Here is a 26973-nt window from a genome sequence, read left to right as displayed (position 1 = left end):
TTACTTCAGTTAATCGAATTAATCAGAAAAAAAAAGCAACGAACAGGTATATGCTCTGTTCATGCTCTAATTTTTCAAAAACTACAAAAACGAATCAATTTTTAAAATGTGTAAATGCAGTTATGATTGGAATCTTTATTTCAAACTGTCTGTAAAGTTTCAATTCTGAATTCCTTAAAACAAGTGAGAATTTTAGAGTCAAAGTTTAATTGTCAAAAGTCAAACGATTTGTTCATGAAGAAATTCGAGATCGTGTTTACGTTTTGAGTTAAATTGAGGATCTAAAAAGGTGGTAGGAATCATTTAACACCTTTTTCATGTTATAAACTTTGTCTAAAACCTCCTTAAATTATGAAATTGATTTTGAGTTCATGAAGGAACTAAAACGAACTGATACAGCTCTTTAATTATTATTTTTTTTGTTGTTGTTTTCATTAACTGTGTTAATCTCTAATCGGTTCTGTATATACTTTAAATCATAAAACCAATCAATTAACTCATTTTTAATTGGGTTTAATCCTTGATCGACTTTTTTGGGTTTGAAGAAGAAGATGATGTTTGAATACGGGTTATAATTATATGGGATTGGTTTTAAAACAGAAAAACAAATGGGATCAGATGGTTAGAGGGTTGTGTTATTTAACGGGAGGTCTCGGGTTCGAGCCCGGTCGTGGGCATTTTTTTTGGAAAAACATTTAAAGGTAGTTTCCATTACCAAAATTTATTATTTTTATTATTAATGTTGTTACCATAAATATTATTGATCTTATTATTATTATTATTATTATTATTATTATTATTATTATTATTATTATTATTATTATTATTATTATTATTATTATTATTATTATTATTATTATTATTATATTATTATTATTATTATTATTATTATTATTATTATTATTATTATTATTATTATTATTATTATTATTGTTATTACTATTATTAACTAGTATTACTATTAAATGTAATTAATACTATCATTACTCTAATTATCATCATTAACTTAGTTATATTTAATAGAATAATTATTATTATTATTATTATTATAATAATTATTATTATAATTATTATTATTATTATTATTATTATTAATATTATTATTATAATTGTGATTAAGCGTATTGCAATTATATATTCATTGTTATCCAGATCAAATCAATAAATGAAGTTTTATTAAAATCCTATAATTATTAGTATTATCAATATAGGTATTATTATTATTATTATTATTATTATTATTATTATTATTATTATTATTATTATTATTATTATTATTATTATTATTATTATTATTATTATTATTATTATTATTATTATTATTATGAGAATGATACAAATTATTATTATCTTCATTAGTATTAGTACTTGTAACATTTTATAATTATTAATATTATTAATTATTAATATTGACATAGGTATTATTATTAATATTATCATTCTCATTAATATGATTATCATTAATAAGTACTGATAGTATTAAAAATTAATATAATTACTACTAAAAGTATCATTACTGTAAATCTATATATTTTTAAAACTAATATTAATACTATCATTAATATTATTAAAAGTATGAAAATTATTATTATTATCATTATAAATATTCTAGAGTTATTATAACTAGTATTTTGTAAACAAAAAGAGTAATTATATAAAAATATATTTAACACCCATAATTTAAATATATTAATACTTTTATTTATCTAAAATATATAAAATGGATATATAATAAAATATATAAGTTATTAATATAAAAATTATCACTAATAATAATATAAATATTTGTTCGATTACAAGAATACATTTTAATACATATACGAATGATATAGGTTCGTAAATCCAAGGTCAATCCTGCATTGTTCAATATCGTCATATGTATTTTTACTACAAAATACAGTATTGTGAGTTCATTTGATTCCCTTTTACTCTTTACATTTTTGAGACTGAGAATACATGCGCTGCTTTTACAACTGCTTTATTAAATGCTTTTGAAATATATTTGGAACTGCGAATACATGAAATGCTTTTATAAAATGTTTGACGAAATAGACACAAGTACTTAAAAACATTCTACGAATGATTTATGAGTACACCGGATATCACCCCTTTTAGTATGGTAATCTGAGAATTTGGGAACCGAGCCCCAAATTGACGCGAATCTTAAAGATAGATCTATGGGCACTAACAAGCTCTAGTCAGAGAATTTGAACTGCTTTAGTACTTCGAAATAGGTATACAACCGCCAGCTTTAAAATATATGATCTGTTTGTGAGGTGTACACAACCATTATATTTAAAAGAGTGGCCTGATTGTATGCTTTTTGCATGACCGTGCGGAATGCCGGTATGCGGGGGATATTCTAGATGCATTTTGTTAAGGTCGATTACCAGGTGTTTGTAGTTCGTATGAATGACTTTTATACACAGGTTATGTGTATTAGTTTTTGTGCACGAGATATGTGTACGATTATTATAAATCGCGAGGTAACCTACGGGGGAGAAAAGGATACGAACCTACTCTGCTAAGCATTATGAAATATGGTTTCGTACACGAGATAGGTGTACTGTATTTAAATCTTGTGGTCTATTAAAATGATGAATTTTATTGTTTACGATAAACCTATGAACTCACCAACCTTTTGGTTGACACTTGAAAGCATGTTTATTCTCAGGTATTAAAGAAATCTTCCGCTGTGCATTTGCTCATTTTAGAGATATTACTTGGAGTCATTCATGTCATATTTTAAAAGACGTTATATTCGAGTCATTGAGTTCATCAAGATTATTATCAAGTCACGTATAGTTTGGATATATTATGAAATGGTATACATGTCGTTAAATTTCGAAGTAAGGAAAGTTTGTCTTTTCAAAACGAATGCAATGTTTGTAAAATGTATCATATAGAGGTCAAGTACCTCGCAATGAAATCAACTATTGTGAATCGTTTATAATGTATATGAACGGGTCCTTTTAGTTGGTATCAAAGCGGTGGTCTTAGCGAACCAGGTCTTGCATTAGTGTGTCTAACTGATAGTTGTTAAGATGCATTAGTGGATCTGGACTTCGACCGTGTCTGCATGTCAAAAGTTTTGCTTATCATTTCGTGTCGAAAATTACCTGTTTATCATTCTTTGGGAATCACTTGCTTATCATTCTTAGTCTAGACACATCTTACTGCATTGATTGCATGAATAGTGTATAGACAAAATTCATATCTTAGCGTATCTGCTAATTCATATCTTAACGTATCTGTTATTGTAAACTTTGCCTGACATATTCCACAAATTCCTCTATAATCTACGAAATCTTTTGTTCTATATATATAGATATTCTATGTAATTAGAATACCATCCGATAACCAGAAATTATTTTTTATCGAAAAATTCTTTATTCAATCGTACGAAATGAAACTCGTCACTTGTTCAAGTTCTTTGCAACCCGACAGCTATTCCGACATGGATGTTTACCTAAGCTCTGGAAGCAGCGTCACCAGAATGAATTCGACCAATCAGCCATCCCCAATTCATCTGATGGGTTCACAGTCGACTGAATCATTGGAGACAAGAAGAAGGTGTTCCCTTCCATCCACTACATTTCCCTCTTGGCGAAGAACCTGAAGCACTTACCAGCAAACCTGTTCGTAATACTATTTTCTCTCTCATTTCCAGAGTATCTCGTCACGACTATATATTATCTCAAATTCTAGATCTTATTCATCCGCTCGTTCCAACCGCCAATCATCCCGGGATAATGGAAGAAGTCAACGAGCTACGCGCTCGAGTAATTAATTTGGAGAATATGGAGCAAAACTTACCAGCTTTAGTAACATCATCGGCACCAACAGTACCATCAATAAATAGCACCAGTACCATCAACAATCCATGCCTCAATACCTTATTCTGTACCTCGAGTATAATCATCGTTCTACATATCGTTCTACATCAATTATCTTCGTTCTTCATGGCGATTATGTAATCTCTAATGTTTTAGAGAATATGTATTCTAGTTCTAACGGTAAATCAAATGAGATTAATATTATATTAACTCATTAAATCTATGATTACATCTGAAGAAAATATATATGTAAGTATATTTTCATAAAGATTGTAATTAAAAATTCTTTCGTACAAACTGCTAATGGTGAAAATATTTTAACGGGTAGGTAATACCCGAGGAATATTTAGATTTCACATTAATAAGTTACATTGTACATTCTTCGAATCTGATTCAACAGTCATTTACTATCCTACTTACATCCACAAGATATATGAATCCGTTCACCACAAAATAACCATTTTCATTCAATTTCATATTTGGATTTTGACTTACCAGAATCCAACAAGTGGCATAATGAAGAAAACATTTGACATAATGAAATTTGTTAGAAACAAACAAATTAACTATGAGAAATTCTGTTAAGAATCCACGCTAACAAAATCCTAGCTAACTGTTCCTAGCTAACTATTAATTCCTTATTACATTTATTTATCGCAATTTAATTCTCGCAATTTTATTTATCGTCATTTAATTTCTATTATTTATTTTACGCACTTTAAATATCGGGACACGTATACAAGGTTTTGACATATCATATCGAAGCATCTATATATATTATTTGGAATAACCACAGACCCTCTATATGTAGTAATGCTTGAGTTAGCTATACAGGGTTGAGGTTGATTCTATAATAATATATATACTTTGAGTTGTGATCGAGTCTGATACATGTATACAATGGGTCACGATACGTATTAATTAATTCGAATATTATATATTAAACTATATATGAATTATTGAATTACTAACTGTGGACTGTTAATCGTGGATTACAAACATTGGACAATTAAAATGAATTAAAATATTGATTATAACATATGAAACTAAACAATTCTTCAAGTTTGCCACTTAATTTCATCTTAAATCTCATTTGTATTTTGACAATTACAATCTGCGTTCAAACCTTTCATGATTCTTGAAAACTCCTCAATCGAGAGGATGAACCAACCGCACTTCATCCACAGAAGAAAAGATTGATGCATATAAGTTGTCCACCTGAAAACACTCAGAACCTGAATAAACGTTTAACACGTATCCGTGCTAGCTCCTTTTACGATTTTATTACCGAACATAACTTTGCAATTCCTTTTCAAATTAGCCAATTTTGTCACAGCTCCAGCAAATCAACTTCGATTTTCATTCGGATTAGCCTTACTATAACCTTGATATATACGATGCCCTTTTCGTCATCGTTACCGGAGAATCGTTTATATTCCACCATATTAGCAGTAAACTTACCAGCAACTTCATTACTCACCGGCTTAAGTTTCTCCGAAGAACCATTATATTTGTTCGTTAAAACCTTATCATATACTCATCCGCATCTTGTAACGAGAACTGCCATACCAATTACCGAGAATCAGCAATCACTACTATGAAAACTCGCAGCATGTCTACATCAACAGTTATATATATAACATTTATTTTATAGAATTTTGATCTTCCATTTTGAAATTCTGAAAAGCACTCAATCTACGAATCAATACTCCAATGTTTGAAAAAGCGGAATGAAACAGCAGAAACGGTAGTCAACCATAAACGACCTTAACCGTTGAAAGTATGATGATAAAGAATGGAGTGTTGGAAACGCTCAATAGAAAATTTAGTACCAAAAAGCGGATTATGCGAAACCATGAAGGAGGCTATGAACAAATCACAAAGACTAAATCTGCCTTCAAAGAATCCTGATGATTCTGTTTCTGATGAAATCTTTAGCGAATACCTTACTTCTGAATTGCTTTAAATCATTGTGAATGAATTTCTTCATCACACTATGATTCTAAAATTCTAAGATATCATCGTATCTTTCATTATAAATATCCTCGATATTTCTGAAGATATTTTCATAACTATTCTTATCTGAAATTATTTACCTCTTCTCGCTATCTGTGTTACATCATAAAAGAAACTGTTTTAGTTTCTAAATTCTGAAACCTTCGAGTTTAAAGTATGAATGTTCTTGAAGTAGTGTTGGGAACTGAAGCATGAGTTAGTATAATATAATGACACTTGATCAACGTGATTATATTATAGTAAGACATGATGAGTTTCTAATGGAACGTGATGATTCACAGATCATAACGTTATCATGTGCCATGTTACACGACTGTTACATTCTACCTAATCTCCAAACATATCAAGAACATATCTTCCTGATAGTTCTATCTTTTCTCTTGAATTCTGGAAATTTAACCAATCAAGATCGTGTTATTACAATTTCTCCCTTAGAACATTAGTCATGTTCATCCGAAATTCTATACCTACAAATTCTGGATTATTATTCGTTTGAAAAAAAGTCGAGAAGAGCAAAACAAAAGTTTGAATTGAGAGAGAAAGAATAGAAGGTATGAACTGTGGAAATAAGGAAATGAAGAGGGTAGATTTATAGTGAAATATCCGACAAAACAATCAAGATAGACCATCGCATTTAATCAAAGAAGATCCTATTTCCTTAATTACCGGAGAATCAAATCTTATTACGAAGATTTTCTCTAAATTCCTTGAATTCCAGAAATCCATCGTAACTACATCGAAAGTTAAATCTCTATCTCCATCTTTTGTGACAGCTTCACTCGTACGCTTCACATAATTGAATCGTTTTATCTATATTAATCAATAATGATAAAACTCTATTTATCAGCTCATATTTGTCATGAAAACATTCTTATTGTTAGCCATGACGACCACATTCAAATTTCAGGACGAAATTTCTTTAACGGGTAGGTACTGTGACGACCCGGAAATTTCTGACCAAATTTAAACTTGATCTTTATATGATTTTGACACGATAAGCAAAGTCTGTTATGTTGAGTCTCAAAAACTTTGAAACTATGTTCATGTATTCAATTACCATTCGACCATTACCGACGATTCACGAACAAATTGTTACATATAAATATATAAAGATACATAAATAAGTGTGTGCATATATATATATATATATATATATATATATATATATATATATATAATATATATAAACAAAAGTATGTATAATAGTTGAAATAATAAAATACAATTTAATCAATTAAAAATATAAATGTAAACTAATGAACAGAATAATTAAGTTGCTATGAATATATATATTTATGAAACCTATATATAAGTAATGGTAAATATATAGTAATATATATAATTTATAAATATTCAATATTAGATAAAAGGTATTATGTAATATATATATTACATACTTATTAAATGTTACATCAAATTAATTACAAGTTCAAAATATAATTGTTATACTAATGTTATTATTACTTCCATTATTATTATTAACATTAATATTAATATCACTATTTGTCAAATTATTATTTTCAATATATATTTTATAGATATGAAAGTTAATACATGTTATATATATAGATTACATTAAAGTGCAAGATTGAAAATAATTGTTATATTAATATTATTATCATTACTTTTATAGATATTAAAACTTGTATAATAAATATTATTATTTTATAAAAATTTGATATGTATAAGTTATTATATTATATTGATCATTAATAATATTAACATTATTATAGCTAATAAGATTGTATTACCATTTTTAATATTATTATTAGTAATTAAATTATTTAAAATTATTTTATTTATCAATTATTATTACTAATTACTTTATTAATATTTATACTTGTTAAATACCAAAAGTTAAAGAATTTAAAATATATATACATATAAAAATACAGATATATATAAATACATATTTTTATACAAAGAAAATACATATATATATATATATATATATATATATATATATATATATATATATATATACAGATACAGAAATTGGTATATATATATATTTATAATTACGATCCTATATATATAAATAAATAAATAAATACGTAATTAAAATCATAAAAACCAAGAATCAGTTTCATGTCGTTCTCCAGCTATAGGAAATTGATTCCATTTGTACTAATCAGGAATTCAAGCACCAGAATGAATCCAATTCTGTAACAATCCTCTGCAGCTTTTTTATATTTTTTATATATTTCCTTTTTGTACGATTGATTTATCTGTCGATTAGATTGGCTATAGATTAAGCGAATTATTCAATAAAACGGGGTAACACATTCAACTCTATCATCAACATATTCAATTATCAATCTCAATTACTTCAGTTAATCAAATTAATCAGAAAAAGAAGCAACGAACAGGTATCTGCTCTGTTCATGCTCTAATTTTTCAAAAACTACAAAAAAGAATCAATTTTTAAAATGTGTAAATGCAGTTATGATTGGAATCTTTATTTTAAACTGTCTGTAAAGTTTCAATTCTGAATTCCTTAAAACAAGTGAGAATTTTAGAGTCAAAGTTTAATTGTCAAAAGTTAAACGATTTGTTCATGAAAAAATATGAGATCGTGTTTATGTTTTGAGTTAAATTGAGGATCTAGAAAGGTGGTAGGAATGATTTAACACCTTTTATGTGATAAACTTTGTCTAAAACCTCCTTAAATTATGAAATCGATTTTGAGTTCATGAAGGAACTAAAACGAACTGATACAGCTCTTCAATTTTTTTTTTTTGTTGTTTTCATTAACTGAGTTAATCTCTAATCGGTTCTGTTTATACTTTAAATCATAAAACCAATCAATTAACTCATTTTTAATTGGGTTTGATCCTTGATCGACTTTTTGGGTTTGAAGAAGAAGATGATGTTTGAATACGGGTTATAATTATATGGGATTGGTTTTAAAACAGAAAAATGGATGGGATCAGATGGTTAGAGGGTTGTGTTAGCCACCGTGAGGTCTCGGGTTCGAGCCCGGTCGTAGGCAATTTTTTTGGAAAAACATTTAAAGGTAGTTTCCATCACCAAAATTTATTATTATTATTATTAATGTTGTTATCATAAATATTATTGATCTTATTATTATTATTATTATAATAATTATAATAATAATAATTATTATTATTATTATTATTATTATTATATTATTATTATTATTATTATTATTATTATTATTATTATTATTATTATTATTATTATTACTATTACTATTATTAACTAGTATTACTATTAAATGTAATTAATGTTATCATTAATCTAATTATCATCATTAACTTAGTTATATCTAATAGAATAAGTATTATTATTATTATTATTATTATTATTATTATTATTATTATTATTATTATTATTATTATTATTATCGTGATTAAGAGTATTGCTATTATATATTCATTGTTATCTAGATCAAATCAATAAATGAAATCTTATTAAAATCCTATAATTATTAGTATTATCAATATAGGTATTACTATTATCAATATAATTATAATTATTATTATTATTATGAGAATGATACAAATTATTATTATCTTCATTAGTATTAGTACTTGTAACATTTTATAATTATTAATATTATTAATATTGATATAGTTATTATTATTAATATTATCATTCTCATTAATATGATTATCATTAACAAGTACTGATAGTATTAAAAATTAATATAATTACTACTAAAAGTATCATTACTGTAAATCTATATATTTTTAAAACTAATATTAATACTATCATTAATATTATTAGAAGTATGAAAATTATTATTATTATCATTATAAATATTCTAGAGTTATTATAACTAGTATTTTGTAAACAAAAAGAGTAATTATATAAAAATATATTTAACACCCATAATTTAAATATATTAATACTTTTATTTATCTAAAATATACAAAATGAATATATAATAAAATATATAAGTTATTAATATAAAAATTATCACTAATAATAATATAAATATTTGTTCGATTACAAGAATACGTTTTAATACATATACAAATGATATAGGTTCGTGAATCCAAGGCCAATCCTGCATTGTTCAATATCGTCATATGTATTTTTACTACAAAATACAGTATTGTGAGTTCATTTTATTCCCTTTTACTCTTTACATTTTTGGGAATGAGAATACATGCGCTGTTTTTACAACTGCTTTATTAAATGCTTTTGAAATATATTTGGAACTGCGAATACATGAAATGCTTTTATAAATGTTTGACGAAATAGACACAAGTACTTAAAAACATTCTACGAATGAGTTATGAGTATACCGGATATCACCCCTTTTAGTCTGGTAATATGAGAATTTGGGAACCGAGCCCCAAATTGACGCGAATCCTAAAGATAGATCTATGGGCACTAACAAGCCCCAATCAGAGAATTTAAACTGCTTTAGTACTTCGAAATAGGTATACAACTGCAATCTTTAAAAGATCTGATCTGTTTGTGAGGTGTACACAACCATCATATTTAAAAGAGTGGCCTGATTGTATACTTTTTGCATGACCGTGCGGAATGCCGGTATGCGGGGGATATTCTAGATGCAATTTGTTAAGGTCGATTACCAGGTGTTTGTAGTTCGTATGAATGACTTTTATACACAGGTTATGTGTATTAGTTTTTGTGCAAGAGATATGTGTACGATTATTAAAAATCGCGAGGCAACCTACGGGGGAGAAAAGGATACGAACCTACTCTGCTAAGCATTATGAAATATGGTTTCGTACACGAGATAGGTGTACTATATTTAAATCTTGTGGTTAATTATAATGATGAATTTTATTATTTACGATAAACCTATGAACTCACCAACCTTTTGGTTGACACTTGAAAGCATGTTTATTCTCAGGTATTAAAGAAATCTTCCGCTGTGCATTTGCTCATTTTAGAGATATTACTTGGAGTCATTCATGACATATTTCAAAAGACGTTGCATTCGAGTCATTGAGTTCATCAAGATTATTATCAAGTCACTTATAGTTTGGATATATTATGAAATGGTATACATGTCGTCAACTTTCGAAGTAAGGAAAGTTTGTCTTTTCAAAACGAATGCAATGTTTGTAAAATGTATCATATAGAGGTTAAGTACCTTGCAATGAAATCAACTATTGTGAATCGTTTATAATGTATATGAACGAGTCCTTTCAAACATGTTGTATGTTAAGCCCGCTGATACACCCATGGCTGTTAATTGTGCACTTCATCTTCGGTCAAGAACTTTGATCACAAATCCCACTGAATACCGCACTCTAGTTGGAAGCCTGCAGTATTTGTCATTAACCAGACCAGATGTAGCTTTTGCAGTTAACTTACTATCACAGTTCATGCATGCTCCACGCACTGATCGTTGGTCTGCTTTAAAACGTGTCTTACGGTATTTGGAAGGTACATCAGATCCTAGAATAGCTCTTCATCGTGACTCTCCCTTTAATCTTCATGCCTTCTCTGATGCTGACTGGGGAGGAGACAAGAGTGACTATGTGTTAACCATGGGACACATTGTGTTTTTGGGTCGAAATCCAGTTTCTTGGAGCTCTAAGAAGCAACGTTTTTTGTCGCAATCATCTACTGAAGCTGAATACAAAGATGTAGCGACTACTGCTGATATATTGTTGCTTGGTAATTTATTACAGGAGATGGGCATCATTCAACCTACTAAACCGGTTATTTATTGTGATAATCTTGGTGCAACAATACTCTGTGCAAATCTGGTTTTCCATTCGTGCATGAAACATCTTGCTATTGCATATCATTTCATTCGAGAACAAGTCCAGCTTGGAACAGTTAGAGTGACACATGTTTCTTCAGCTGATCAACTAGCAGATCCCTTAACGAAGCCATTATCTCGGGCTCAATTTCATCAGTTCATGTTCAAGATCGGATTCACTGCAAGACCGTCCATCATGAGGGGGCGTATTAAGGATATTCTGTAAATATATTGTTTATATTTATCTCCTACATTATCTATTATATAGTTAGGAAGAGATATTATCTCCTTGTATAGATTATCTCATTCTTGTAGAATAATTCTTGTAACACTATATATGTACCTTTGTTCTATTAATAAAATCACGGTTATTCTTTAATCTCTATAATCAGAAGATGTCTATAACGTATTTTACTATAAAAGCTTCCATATTATAACGAACCTCAAAAATGTATTGCTACTACATCATATCCAACATGCGTGTGATTCATTACCATTGTTATTGTGATTCGATAAAAATACTTTTCACCTTAATTTGTCAATTAAAATAAATAGTTATTAAAAAAAATATTAAACTCCTCGATCTATTATATTATAATTATAACTATATACTAATTACCATGAGATTTTACTGTTTACAGGGGTATTGCAGTAGTTTTGCTCATGGTAATTAGTATATACTTCATGGTAATTAGTATATACTTCATGGTAATTAGTAGGCATTATGCAGATGACCTTTTCTTTTCACAAGATAGGCCCAACAAACCTTAGACCTGGCTATCAGGATTTCTTCACAAGGCCGACCCAAAAATTATATATGTTACTTTTGCTTTACAGTGAACCGATAGCGTACATATGTATATGATAACCTTTGTTACTTTGTACCATAACCCCCATCCATAATCATAAAATTCTATGTACTATCTGTACTTCAAGTAGATATAGAGCCTGTTTACTTTTAGCTTAATAGGGATTAATGGTCTAGAGGGATTATTCAGTCAGCACCTTACCCTTGTTTACTTTTGACTTAATTTTTAATACATCTTACTGGAGAGTTGTTTGGTTAATGCAAAAGAGGGTGTTGTCCCCATATGTTCATCTAATTCCCACATTTACCCTCAAAATTGTTCATCTTCACAGCTGTGACCATTTCATCTCCATATAACTTTCAACGAAATCTTGATTAAACTAAAAATAACTACAATCAAAAAGCTGTGTCCCCTATGGTTTGTACCAAAATGCTGATTTAGTCCCTGTGGTTTTTTTGACTGATTTCGTCCTCGTGGTATGTTAATGTTGTTGATTTGGTCCCTATTTCTGACGGCCGTCTAAATTAGCCGTTAAATCAGATCATATGCAATGCATGTCAGGGTGTTTTAGTCATTTTCATCTTAATTTCACCTTCTCTTTTATATTTTGCTTTTACTTTTACAACCCTTTTTTCTTATAAAAACATTGTTTCCTTTTTTACAAACCCACCCAAATTCTTTATCTATTCACATATCAGCCTTATCTTATTTAAAACCCTTTTTTCATTCATCTATTCAAATCTCAAACCCAAGATCAAGCAAGTAAACAAACCATCTTCAAAACCCATAACCGCCACTGTTGCCGAAGGTCACATAACCCGTAACCACCCCCGCCATTTTTCTTTGCATATGTTCTCGGTTTAGATTAAATCAAAATTAATTAGGTAATAAATATCAAATCGACCTAAATAAATAATTTTATATTTTTTACAGCTTCTATATTCTGTAAAAATGTTATAAAAATTATTAAATCAAATTGTATATCAAAATATTATTTATTTAATGTTTTCTAATTATTTAACCATTCTAATCGGCCTTTAATTAAATAAATAGGAAAAACAATTTAAAATTAATTTTTATATTTTTTTACAGTATCTAGTGATGCTACTAATCATATAAAATTTTTATAAAAATAGATTTAATACACATTTGTATTTATTTTGTATTTTCTTTATTATTTCTCTCAGTTTAGAATAATGCAAAAGTAAATTTTATTTGAATAATAATCGACCCATTTATTTAATTTTTATAATTTTTGCTTGTTTATAAAAATATAGTAATCTCAAAAAAAAATTATAATTATTTTTATTACTGTTTAATAATTTATTACGAATTTTTTATAGTTTTCGTGTTTAATTAATAAGTAATACATAATTAAATATAAATAATATTCCAAAAATTCTAAAAATCATTTTCACATGTTCCTTAATAGTTCCAACTAATTTTTATACAATTCTTACTGATCTTAATATTTTATATCATTTATATATATATATATATATATATATATATATATATATATATATATATATATATATATATATATATATATATATATATATATATATATATATATATATATATATATATATATATATATAGTGGTTTTGATTAAAATATAGAATATATATATAAAATAGTAAATAAATTTTGATTTCAATTCTAATATTCTTTTTATGTTAATTTAAAGTTATGAAAATATTTTTTTTCTAGTTTTTAAGTACATATACTAATTTTTATTGATTTATAGTATATATATATACTAACCGAAACAAAAATAAAAATAAATATATAGAACAACATATAAATTAATATTTTGAATTTAATAACTTATATGTGATTAATAGAATCTGTAAAAATTATTTTTACTAATTTTAATGATTTATAACTATTTAATCCGATTTATATATTATTTTATGTAAACCGAAAGAAAAAAATGAAATAAAAAGAAGGAAAAGAAAGTACCTCAAATTTCTTCAAAATTTGAAGAGAAATATTTAGGAGTTGTGTGAAAAAATATATGAGTTTTAGGTTGGTATTTATACGTAAAAATGGTTGGTGAAAATAAAAAAAATATAATAAAATAAATGTGCCAATTTTGAAAAATAAAAAACATGTTAAAAATATTTTTAATAAGTTTTTGTCTTTGAAAATATTTAGTCAAAACTCATGGGCTCATTATTTAATTTATAAAAAAAATCTTATTTTTTTATAAGTTAAAAATATAAAAAATGATAAAAATAACTTAACATTTAATTAATTATTATGTTACTTATAGTTTTATATATAATACATATTAATATTAATATTAACTAAAGCTATTTTATATAATTAGTGTAAACTTTCGTTAACAAAACGTGTCGACTAAAAATAAATATTTAATCAACGTCGAAATTAATCATATATTACGTATGGATAACAACCCTAGGGGAAAATTAATCAATTCAAGTATGGAAATGTGAGGGTTGTTATAGTACCTCCCCGTTAAAGAAAACTTCATCCCGAAGTTTCAAGTAGACTTCCCGGATGCATCGGCGGTTGAGAAGAGGTGGGGATATTTCCGTTTCATTTGGTCTTCACGTTCCCAGGTATACTCGGGGCCACGCCGTGAATTCCAACGGATCTTAACAATGGGAATGTTGCTTTGTTTCAAGCGTTTAATCTCACTATCCATAACTTCTATAGGTTCTTCGATGAAGTGCATTTTATCATCAATGCGGAGATCATCTAAAGGAATAACAAGTGTGTCATCAGCAAGGCACTTTTTCAGGTTCGAGATGTGAAATACGTTGTGTACACTACTAAGCTCAGCAGGTAGTTCTAATCGATATGCCACGGGACCAATTCTTTCAGTAATCTTGAAAGGTCCAACAAAACACGAACTTAGTTTGCTTCATTTTCCAAAACGAACGACGCCTTTCCAAGGGGATACTTTCAACAAGACTTTATCACCAACTTGAAATTCCAAATCCTTTCGACGATTATCAGCATAGCTCTTCTGTCGGCTGCGGGAAGTTTCTAATCGTTTTTTAATCTGAACGATCTTTTCGGTAGTTTCATATATGATTTCAGGACCAGTTAACTGTCTGTCCTCTAGTTCATCCCAACATAGGGGTGATCTACATTTTCTTCCGTATAAGGCTTCAAAAAGTGCAACCTTAATACTTGAGTTGTAACTGTTGTTGTAAGAGAATTCAGCCAAGGGCAGATGCCTGTCCCAACCTTTGCCGAAGTCGATAACACAAGCACGAAGCATATCTTCCAATGTTTGAATGGTTCGTTCAGTTTGACCATCAGTTTGCGGATGATAAGCGGTACTCATGTCGAGTTGAGTTCCAAGAGCAGATTGTAAAGTTTTCCAGAATTTAGAAATGAATCAACTATCGCGATCAGAAATGATAGAAATAGATACTCCATGTCGTGAGACAATCTCTTTAATGTAAAGTTGTGACAATTTCTCCATCTTGTCGGTTTCCTTGATTGGTAAAAAGTGTGCAGATTTAGTAAGGCGATCCACTATGACCCAAATAGTATCATTTCCACTAGAAGTCTTGGGCAATTTAGTAATAAAGTCCATAGTGATACATTCCCACTTCCACTGTGGAATATCTGGCTATTGAAGTAAGCCAGACAGATTTTGATGCTCGTCCTTAACTTTCAAAAAAGTAAGACACTTGCTCACATACTCAGCAATATCAGATTTCAGATTAGGCCACCAATAAAACTCTTTCACATCGTGATACATTTTACTAGAGTCTGGGTGAATAGAATACCTAGTCTTATGTGCTTCATCCAAGACCAGTTCTCGAAGATTTAAAAAGGTTGGGACCCATATTCGATTATTAAAATACCGTGTTCCGTTTCCCTTGAGTTCAAGTTGCTTTTCAAGACCTTTTAGTCTCTCGAGTTGGACATTTTCTTCCTTCAATGCTTCAAGTTGTGCTTCGCGGATTCGAGTTGTAAGATTAGTCTGAATAACCATGTTCAAAGCTCTGACTCGAATAGGTTTATTACGTTCCTTTCGACTGAGAGCATCGGCAACAACATTTCCCTTACCAGGATGGTACTTAAGCTCACAATCATAGTCGTTTAGTAGTTCAACCCATCGCCGTTGCCTCATATTTAGTTGTTTCTGATCGAAGATATGTTGAAGACTTTTATGATCGGTAAACACCGTGAATTTAATTTCGTAAAGGTAATGTCTCCATATCTTCAAAGCGAATACCACAGCTCCTAACTCCAGGTCATGTGTGGTATAATTCTTCTCATGTTTCTTAAGTTGTCTAGATGCGTATGCAATAACTTTTTGACGTTGCATCAATACACAACCGAAACCTTGATTCGAGGCATCACAATAAACTATGAAATCCTATTTTCCTTCAGGTAAAGATAGAATCGGGGCTGTGGTCAATTTCTCCTTTAAAATCTTAAACGCAGATTCTTGTTCTTCAGACCATTCAAACTTCTTCCCCTTGTGAGTTAACTTAGTAAGAGGTTTCGCCAGAATAGAAAATCCTTCGATAAATCTTCGGTAATAACCAGCAAGTCCCAAAAATTGGCGAATATGCTTCACATTCTTAGGAACTTCCCAGTTATGAATAGTAGTGATTTTAGCTGGATCGACATGTATTCCTTCACTATTAACCACATGACCAAGAAATTGAACTGTTCGTAACCAGAATTCACACTTGGAGAACTTGGCATACAGTTGTTCTCTCTTCAAGAGCTCTAAAATCAAAAGTAGATGTTGTTCATGCTCTTGCTCGTCCTTGGAATAGATTAAGATATCGTCGATGAAAACAATCACGAATTTTTCAAGATAAGGTTTGCATACACGGTTCATAAGATCCATGAATACAGCAGGTGCATTTGTTAAACCAAAAGGCATCACAAGAAATTCGTAATGTCTGTAACGAGTTCGAAAGGCAGTCTTGGGAACATCAGTTTCCTTGACTCTCAGTTGATGATACCCTTACCTAAGGTCAATCTTCGAATAGATACTTGACCCTTGCAGTTGGTCAAATATGTCATCAATACGCGGAAGTGGATAACTGAAATGTCCCGTTCTTATTGATTAAAAACGTTCCATATTAATTGATTTCGTTGCGAGGTTTTGACCTCTATATGAGACGTTTTTCAAAGACTGCATTCATTTTTAAAACAAACCATAACCTTTATTTCATAAATAAAGGTTTAAAAAGCTTTACGTAGATTATCAAATAATGATAATCTAAAATATCCTGTTTACGCACGACCATTACATAATGGTTTACAATACAAATATGTTACATCGAAATCAGTTTCTTGAATGCAGTTTTTACACAATATCATACAAACATGGACTCCAAATCTTGTCCTTATTTTAGTATGCAACAGCGAAAGCTCTTAGTATTCACCTGAGAATAAACATGCTTTAAACGTCAACAAAAATGTTGGTGAGTTATAGGTTTAACCTATATATATCAAATCGTAACAATAGACCACAAGATTTCATATTTTAATACACATCCCATACATAGAGATAAAAATCATTCATATGGTGAACACCTGGTAACCGACATTAACAAGATGCATATATAAGAATATCCCCATCATTCCGGGACACCCTTCGGATATGATATAAATTTCGAAGTACTAAAGCATCTGGTACTTTGGATGGGGTTTGTTAGGCCTAATAGATCTATCTTTAGGATTCGCGTCAATTAGGGTGTCTGTTCCCTAATTCTTAGATTACCAGACTTAATAAAAAGGGGCATATTCGATTTCGATAATTCAACCATAGAATGTAGTTTCACGTACTTGTGTCTATTTTGTAAATCATTTATAAAACCTGCATGTATTCTCATCCCAAAAATATTAGATTTTAAAAGTGGGACTATAACTCACTTTCATAGATTTTTACTTCGTCGGGAAGTAAGACTTGGCCACTGGTTAATTCACAAGCCTATAACAATATATACATATATATCAAAGTATGTTCAAAATATATTTACAAAACTTTTAATACATTTTGATGTTTTAAGTTTATTAAGTCAGCTGTCCTCGTTAGTAACCTACAACTAGTTGTCCACAGTTAGATGTACAGAAATAAATCGATATATATTATCTTGAATCAATCCACGACCCAGTGTATACATATCTCAGTATTGATCACAACTCAAACTATATATATTTTGGAATCAACCTCAACCCTGTATAGCTAACTCCAACATTCACATATAGAGTGTCTATGGTTGTTCCGAAATATATATAGATGTGTCGACATGATAGGTCGAAACATTGTATACATGTCTATGGTATCTCAAGATTACATAATATACAATACAAGTTGATTAAGTTATGGTTGGAATAGATTTGTTACCAATTTTCACGTAGCTAAAATGAGAAAAATTATCCAATCTTGTTTTACCCATAACTTCTTCATTTTAAATCCGTTTTGAGTGAATCAAATTGCTATGGTTTCATATTGAACTCTATTTTATGAATCTAAACAGAAAAAGTACAGGTTTATAGTCGGAAATATAAGTTACAAGTCGTTTTTGTAAAGGTAGTCATTTCAGTCGAAAGAACGACGTCTAGATGACCATTTTAGAAAACATACTTCCACTTTGAGTTTAACCATGATTTTTAGATATAGTTTCATGTTCATAATAAAAATCATTTTCCCAGAAGAACAACTTTTAAATCAAAGTTTATCATAGTTTTTAATTAACTAACCCAAAACATCCCCCGGTTGTAACTACGACGACGTAAATCCGGTTTTATGGTGTTTATCGTGTTTCCGGGTTTTAAATCATTAAGTTAGCATATCATATAGATATATATCATGTGTATAGTTGATTTTAAAAGTGTAGTTAGAAGGATTAACTTTATTTGCGAACAAGTTTAGAATTAACTAAACTATGTTCTAGTGATTGCTAGTTTACCACTTCGAATATGATAGCTTTTTATGTATGAATTGAATGATTTTATGAACATCATTACTACCTTAAGTTCCTTGGATAAACCTAATGGAAAAGAGAAAAATGGATCTAGCTTCAACAGATCCTTGGATGGCTCGAAGTTCTTGAAGCAGAATCATGACACGAAAACAAGTTCAAGTAAGATCATCACTTGAAATAAGATTGTTATAGTTATAGAAATTGAACCAAAGTTTGAATATGATTATTACCTTGTATTAGAATGATAACCTACTATAAGAAACAAAGATTTCTTGAGGTAGGATGATCAACTTACAAGATTGGAAGTGAGCTAGCAAACTTGAAAGTATTCTTGATTTTATGTAACTAGAACTTGTAGAATTTATGAAGAACACTTAGAACTTGAAGATAGAACTTGAGAGAGATCAATTAGATGAAGAAAATTGAAGAATGAAAGTGTTTGTAGGTGTTTTTGGTCGTTGATGTATGGATTAGATATAAAGGATATGTAATTTTGTTTTCATGTAAATAAGTCATGAATGATTACTCATATTTTTGTAATTTTATGAGATATTTCATGCTAGTTGCCAAATGATGGTTCCCACATGTGTTAGGTGACTCACATGGGCTGCTAAGAGCCGATCATTGGAGTGTATATACCAATAGTACATACATCTAAAAGCTGTGTATTGTACGAGTACGAATACGGGTGCATACGAGTAGAATTGTTGATGAAACTGAACGAGGATGTAATTGTAAGCATTTTTGTTAAGTAGAAGTATTTTGATAAGTGTATTGAAGTCTTTCAAAAGTGTATAAATACATATTAAAACACTACATGTATATACATTTAACTGAGTCGTTAAGTCATAGTTAGTCGTTACATGTAAGTGTTGTTTTGAAACCTTTAGGTTAACGATCTTGTTAAATGTTGTTAACCCAATGTTTATAAAATCAAAAGAGATTTTAAATTATTATATTATCATGATATTATGATGTATGAATATCTCTTAATATGATATATATACATTAAATGTCGTTACAACGATAATCGTTACATATATGTCTCGTTTAAAAATCATTAAGTTAGTAGTCTTGTTTTTGCATATGTAGTTCATCGTTAATATACTTAATGATATGTTTACTTATCATAATATCATGTTAACTATATATATATATATATCCATATATATATGTCATCATATAGTTTTTACAAGTTTTAACGTTGGTGAATCACCGGTCAACTTGGGTGGTCAATTGTGAAATGTCCCGTTCTTATTGATTAAAAACGTTCCATATTAATTGAGTTCGTTGCGAGGTTTTGACCTCTATATGAGACGTTTTTTAAAGACTGCATTCATTTTTAAAACAAACCATAACCTTTATTTCATAGATAAAGGTTTTAAAAAACTTTACGTAGATTATCAAATAATGATAATCTAAAATATCCTGTTTACACACGACCATTACATAATGGTTTACAATACAAATATGTTACAACAAAATAAGTTTCTTGAATGCAGTTTTTACATAATATCATACAAGTATGGACTCCAAATCTCGTCCTTATTTAAGTATGCGACAGCGGAAGCTCTTAATAATCACCTGAGAATAAACATGCTTAAAACGTTAACAAAAATGTTGGTGAGTTATAGGTTTAACCTATATATATCAAATCATAATAATAGACCACAAGATTTCATATTTCAATACACATCCCATACATAGAGATAAAAATCATTCATATGGTGAACACCTGGTAACCGACATTAACAAGATGCATATATAAGAATATCCCCATCATTCCGGGACACCCTTCGGATATGATATAAATTTCGAAGTACTAAAGCATCCGGTACTTTGGATGGGGCTTGTTGGGCCCAATAGATCTATCTTTAGGATTCGCGTCAATTAGGGTGTCTGTTCCCTAATTCTTAGATTACCAGACTTAATAAAAAGGGGCATATTCGATTTCGATAATTCAACCATAGAATGTAGTTTCACGTACTTGTGTCTATTTTGTAAATCATTTATAAAACCTGCATGTATTCTCATCCCAAAAATATTAGATTTTAAAAGTGGGACTATAACTCACTTTCACAAATTTTTACTTCGTCGGGAAGTAAGACTTGGCCACTGGTTGATTCACGAACCTATAACAATATATACATATATATCAAAGTATGTTCAAAATATATTTACAACACTTTTAATATATTTTGATGTTTTAAGTTTATTAAGTCAGCTGTCCTCGTTAGTAACCTACAACTAGTTGTCCACAGTTAGATGTACAGAAATAAATCGATAAATATTATCTTGAATCAATCCACGACCCAGTGTATACGTATCTCAGTATTGATCACAACTCAAACTATATATATTTTGGAATCAACCTCAACCCTGTATAGCTAACTCCAACATTCACATATAGAGTGTCTATGGTTGTTCCGAAATATATATAGATGTGTCGACATGATAGGTCGAAACATTGTATACGTGTCTATGGTATCTCAAGATTACATAATATACAATACAAGTTGATTAAGTTATGGTTGGAATAGATTTGTTACCAATTTTCACGTAGCTAAAATGAGAAAAATTATCCAATCTTGTTTTACCCATAACTTCTTCATTTTAAATCCGTTTTGAGTGAATCAAATTGCTATGGTTTCATATTGAACCCTATTTTATGAATATAAACAGAAAAATTATAGGTTTATAGTCGAAAAATAAGTTACAAATCGTTTTTGTAAAGGTAGTCATTTCAGCCGAAAGAACGACGTCTAGATGACCATTTTAGAAAACATACTTCCACTTTGAGTTTAACCATAATTTTTGGATATAGTTTCATGTTCATAATAAAAATCATTTTCTCAGAATAACAACTTTTAAATCAAAGTTTATCATAGTTTTTAATTAACTAACCCAAAACAGCCCGCGGTGTTACTACGACGGCGTAAATCCGGTTTTACGGTGTTTTTCATGTTTCCAGGTTTTAAATCATTAAGTTAGCATATCATATAGATATAGAACATGTTTTTAGTTTATTTTAAAAGTCAAGTTAGAAGGATTAACTTTTGTTTGCGAACAAGTTTAGAATTAACTAAACTATGTTCTAGTGATTACAAGTATAAACCTTCGAATAAGATAGCTTTATATGTATGAATCGAATGATGTTATGAACATCATTAATACCTTAAGTTCCTTGGATAAACCTACTGGAAAAGAGAAAAATAGATCTAGCTTCAATGGATCCTTGGATGGCTCGAAGTTCTTGAAGCAGAATCATGACACGAAAACAAGTTCAAGTAAGATCATCACTTTAAATAAGATTGTTATAGTTATAGAAATTGAACCAAAGTTTGAATATGATTATTACCTTGTATTAGAATGATAACCTACTGTACGAAACAAAGATTTCTTGAAGTTGGATGATCACCTTACAAGATTGGAAGTGAGCTAGCAAACTTGAAAGTATTCTTGATTTTATGAAACTAGAACTTTTGGAATTTATGAAGAACACTTAGAACTTGAAGATAGAACTTGAGAGAGATCAATTAGATGAAGAAAATTGAAGAATGAAAGTGTTTGTAGGTGTTTTTGGTCGTTGGTGTATGGATTAGATATAAAGGATATGTTATTTTGTTTTCATGTAAATAAGTCATGAATGATTACTCATATTTTTGTAATTTTATGAGATATTTCATGCTAGTTGCCAAATGATGGTTCCCACATGTGTTAGGTGACTCACATGGGCTTCTAAGAACTGATCATTGGAGTGTATATACCAATAGTACATACATCTAAAAGCTGTGTATTGTACGAGTACGAATACGGGTGCATACGAGTAGAATTGTTGATGAAACTGAACGAGGATGTAATTGTAAACATTTTTGTTAAGTAGAAGTATTTTGATAAGTGTCTTGAAGTCTTTCAAAAGTGTATGAATACATATTAAAACACTACATGTATATACATTTTAACTGAGTCGTTAATTCATCGTTAGTCGTTACATGTAAATGTTGTTTTGAAACCTTTAGGTTAACGATCTTGTTAAATGTTGTTAACCCAATGTTTATAATATCAAAAGAGATTTTAAATTATTATATTATCATGATATTATGATGTACGAATATCTCTTAATATGATATATATACATTAAATGTCGTTACAACGATAATCGTTACATATATGTCTCGTTTCAAAATCATTAAGTTAGTAGTCTTGTTTTTACATATGTAGTTCATTGTTAATATAATTAATGATATGTTTACTTATCATAATATCATGTTAACTATATATATAACTATATATATGTCATCATATAGTTTTTACAAGTTTTAACGTTCGTGAATCACCGGTCAACTTGGGTGGTCAATTGTCTATATGAAACCTATTTCAATTAATCAAGTCTTAACAAGTTTGATTGCTTAACATGTTGGAAACATTTAATCATGTAAATATCAATCTCAATTAATATATATAAACATGGAAAAGTTCGGGTCACTACAGTACCTACCCGTTAAATAAATTTCGTCCCGAAATTTTAAGCTGTTGAAGGTGTTGACGAATCTTCTGGAAATAGATGCGGGTATTTCTTCTTCATCTGATCTTCACGCTCCCAGGTGAACTCGGGTCCTCTACGAGCATTCCATCGAACCTTAACAATTGGTATCTTGTTTTGCTTAAGTCTTTTAACCTCACGATCCATTATTTCGACGGGTTCTTCGATGAATTGAAGTTTTTCGTTGATTTGGATTTCATCTAACGGAATAGTGAGATCTTCTTTAGCAAAACATTTCTTCAAATTCGAGACGTGGAAAGTGTTATGTATAGCCGCGAGTTGTTGAGGTAACTCAAGTCGGTAAGCTACTGGTCCGACACGATCAATAATCTTGAATGGTCCAATATACCTTGGATTTAATTTCCCTCGTTTACCAAATCGAACAACGCCTTTCCAAGGTGCAACTTTAAGCATGACCATCTCTCCAATTTCAAATTCTATATCTTTTCTTTTAATGTCAGCGTAGCTCTTTTGTCGACTTTGGGCGGTTTTCAACCGTTGTTGAATTTGGATGATCTTCTCGGTAGTTTCTTGTATAATCTCCGGACCCGTAATCTGTCTATCCCCCACTTCACTCCAACAAATCGGAGACCTGCACTTTCTACCATAAAGTGCTTCAAACGGTGCCATCTCAATGCTTGAATGGTAGCTGTTGTTGTAGGAAAATTCTACTAACGGTAGATGTCGATCCCAACTGTTTCCGAAATCAATAACACATGCTCGTAGCATGTCTTCAAGCGTTTGTATCGTCCTTTTGCTCTGCCCATCAGTTTGTGGATGATAGGCAGTACTCATGTCTAGACGAGTTCCTAATGCTTGCTGTAATGTCTGCCAGAATCTTGAAATAAATCTGCCATCCCTATCAGAGATAATAGAGATTGGTATTCCATGTCTGGATACGACTTCCTTCAAATACAGTCGTGCTAACTTCTCCATCTTGTCATCTTCTCTTATTGGCAGGAAGTGTACTGATTTGGTGAGACGATAACTATTACCCAAATAGTATCAAAACCACTTGCAGTCCTTGGCAATTTAGTGATGAAATCCATGGTAATGTTTTCCCATTTCCATTCTGGGATTTCGGGTTGTTGAAGTAAACCTGATGGTTTCTGATGCTCAGCTTTAACCTTAGAACACGTCAAACATTCTCCTACGTATTTAGCAACATCGGCTTTCATACCCGGCCACCAAAAATATTTCCTGAGATCCTTGTACATCTTCCCCGTTCCAGAATGTATTGAGTATCTGGTTTTATGAGCTTCTCTAAGTACCATTTCTCTCATATCTCCAAATTTTGGTACCCAAATCCGTTCAGCCCTATACCGGGTTCCGTCTTCCCGAATATTAAGATGCTTCTCCGATCCTTTGGGTATTTCATCCTTTAAATTTCCCTCTTTTAAAACTCCTTGTTGCGCCTCCTTTATTTGAGTAGTAAGGTTATTATGAATCATTATATTCATAGATTTTACTCGAATGGGTTCTCTGTCCTTCCTGCTCAAGGCATCGGCTACCACATTTGCCTTCCTCGGGTGGTAACGAATCTCAAAGTCGTAATCATTCAACAATTCAATCCACCTACGCTGCCTCATATTCAGTTGTTTCTGATTAAATATGTGTTGAAGACTTTTGTGGTCGGTATATATAATACTTTTGACCCCATATAAGTAGTGCCTCCAAGTCTTTAATGCAAAAACAACCGCGCCTAATTCCAAATCATGCGTCGTATAATTTTGTTCGTGAATCTTCAATTGTCTAGACGCATAAGCAATCACCTTCGTTCGTTGCATTAATACACAACCGAGACCTTGCTTTGATGCGTCACAATAAATCACAAAATCATCATTCCCTTCAGGCAACGACAATATAGGTGCCGTAGTTAGCTTTTTCTTCAATAACTGAAACGCTTTCTCTTGTTCATCATTCCATTCAAATTTCTTCCCTTTATGCGTTAATGCAGTCAAGGGTTTTGCTATTCTGGAAAAGTCTTGGATGAACCTTCTGTAGTAACCAGCTAGTCCTAAAAACTGGCGTATGTGTTTCGGAGTTTTCGGGGTTTCCCACTTTTCAACAGTTTCTATCTTTGCCGGATCCACCTTAATACCTTCTTTGTTCACTATGTGACCGAGGAATTGAACTTCTTCCAACCAAAATGCACACTTTGAAAACTTAGCGTACAATTCTTCTTTCCTCAATACTTCTAACACCTTTCTCAAATGTTCACCGTGTTCTTGGTCATTCTTTGAGTAAATAAGTATGTCATCAATGAAAACAATGACAAACTTGTCAAGGTATGGTCCACACACTCGGTTCATAAGGTCCATGAACACAGCTGGTGCATTAGTTAAACCAAACGGCATGACCATAAACTCGTAATGACCGTAACGTGTTCTGAAAGCAGTCTTTGGAATATCATCTTCTTTCACCCGCATTTGATGGTACCCGGAACGTAAGTCAATCTTTGAATAAACAGACGAGCCTTGTAGTTGATCAAATAAGTCGTCGATTCTCGGTAGTGGGTAGCGGTTCTTGATGGTAAGTTTGTTCAACTCTCGGTAGTCGATACACAACCTGAATGTACCATCTTTCTTCTTGACAAACAAAACAGGAGCTCCCCACGGTGATGTGCTTGGTCGAATGAAACCACGCTCTAAAAGTTCTTGTAATTGGCTTTGCAGTTCTTTCATCTCGCTGGGTGCGAGTCTGTAAGGAGCACGATCTATTGGTGCAGCTCCTGGTACAAGATCTAATTGAAATTCAACGGATCGATGTGGGGGTAATCCCGGTAATTCTTTCGGAAATACATCGGGAAATTCTTTTGCAATGGGAACATCATTGATGCTCTTTTCTTCAGTTTGTACTTTCTCGACGTGTGCTAGAACAGCATAGCAACCTTTTCTTATTAGTTTTTGTGCCTTCAAATTACTAATAAGATGTAGTTTCGTGTTGCCCTTTTCTCCGTACACCATTAAAGGTTTTCCTTTTTCTCGTATAATGCGAATTGCATTTTTGTAACAGACGATCTCTGCTTTCACTTCTTTCAACCAGTCCATACCGATTATCACATCAAAACTCCCTAACTCTACTGGTATCAAATCAATCTTAAATATTTCGCTAA

This window comes from Rutidosis leptorrhynchoides, chromosome 11 (genome assembly GCF_046630445.1).
Source record: "Rutidosis leptorrhynchoides isolate AG116_Rl617_1_P2 chromosome 11, CSIRO_AGI_Rlap_v1, whole genome shotgun sequence".
In the NCBI taxonomy this organism is placed as follows: Eukaryota; Viridiplantae; Streptophyta; class Magnoliopsida; order Asterales; family Asteraceae; genus Rutidosis; species Rutidosis leptorrhynchoides.
This window is presented reverse-complemented; position numbering follows the sequence as displayed.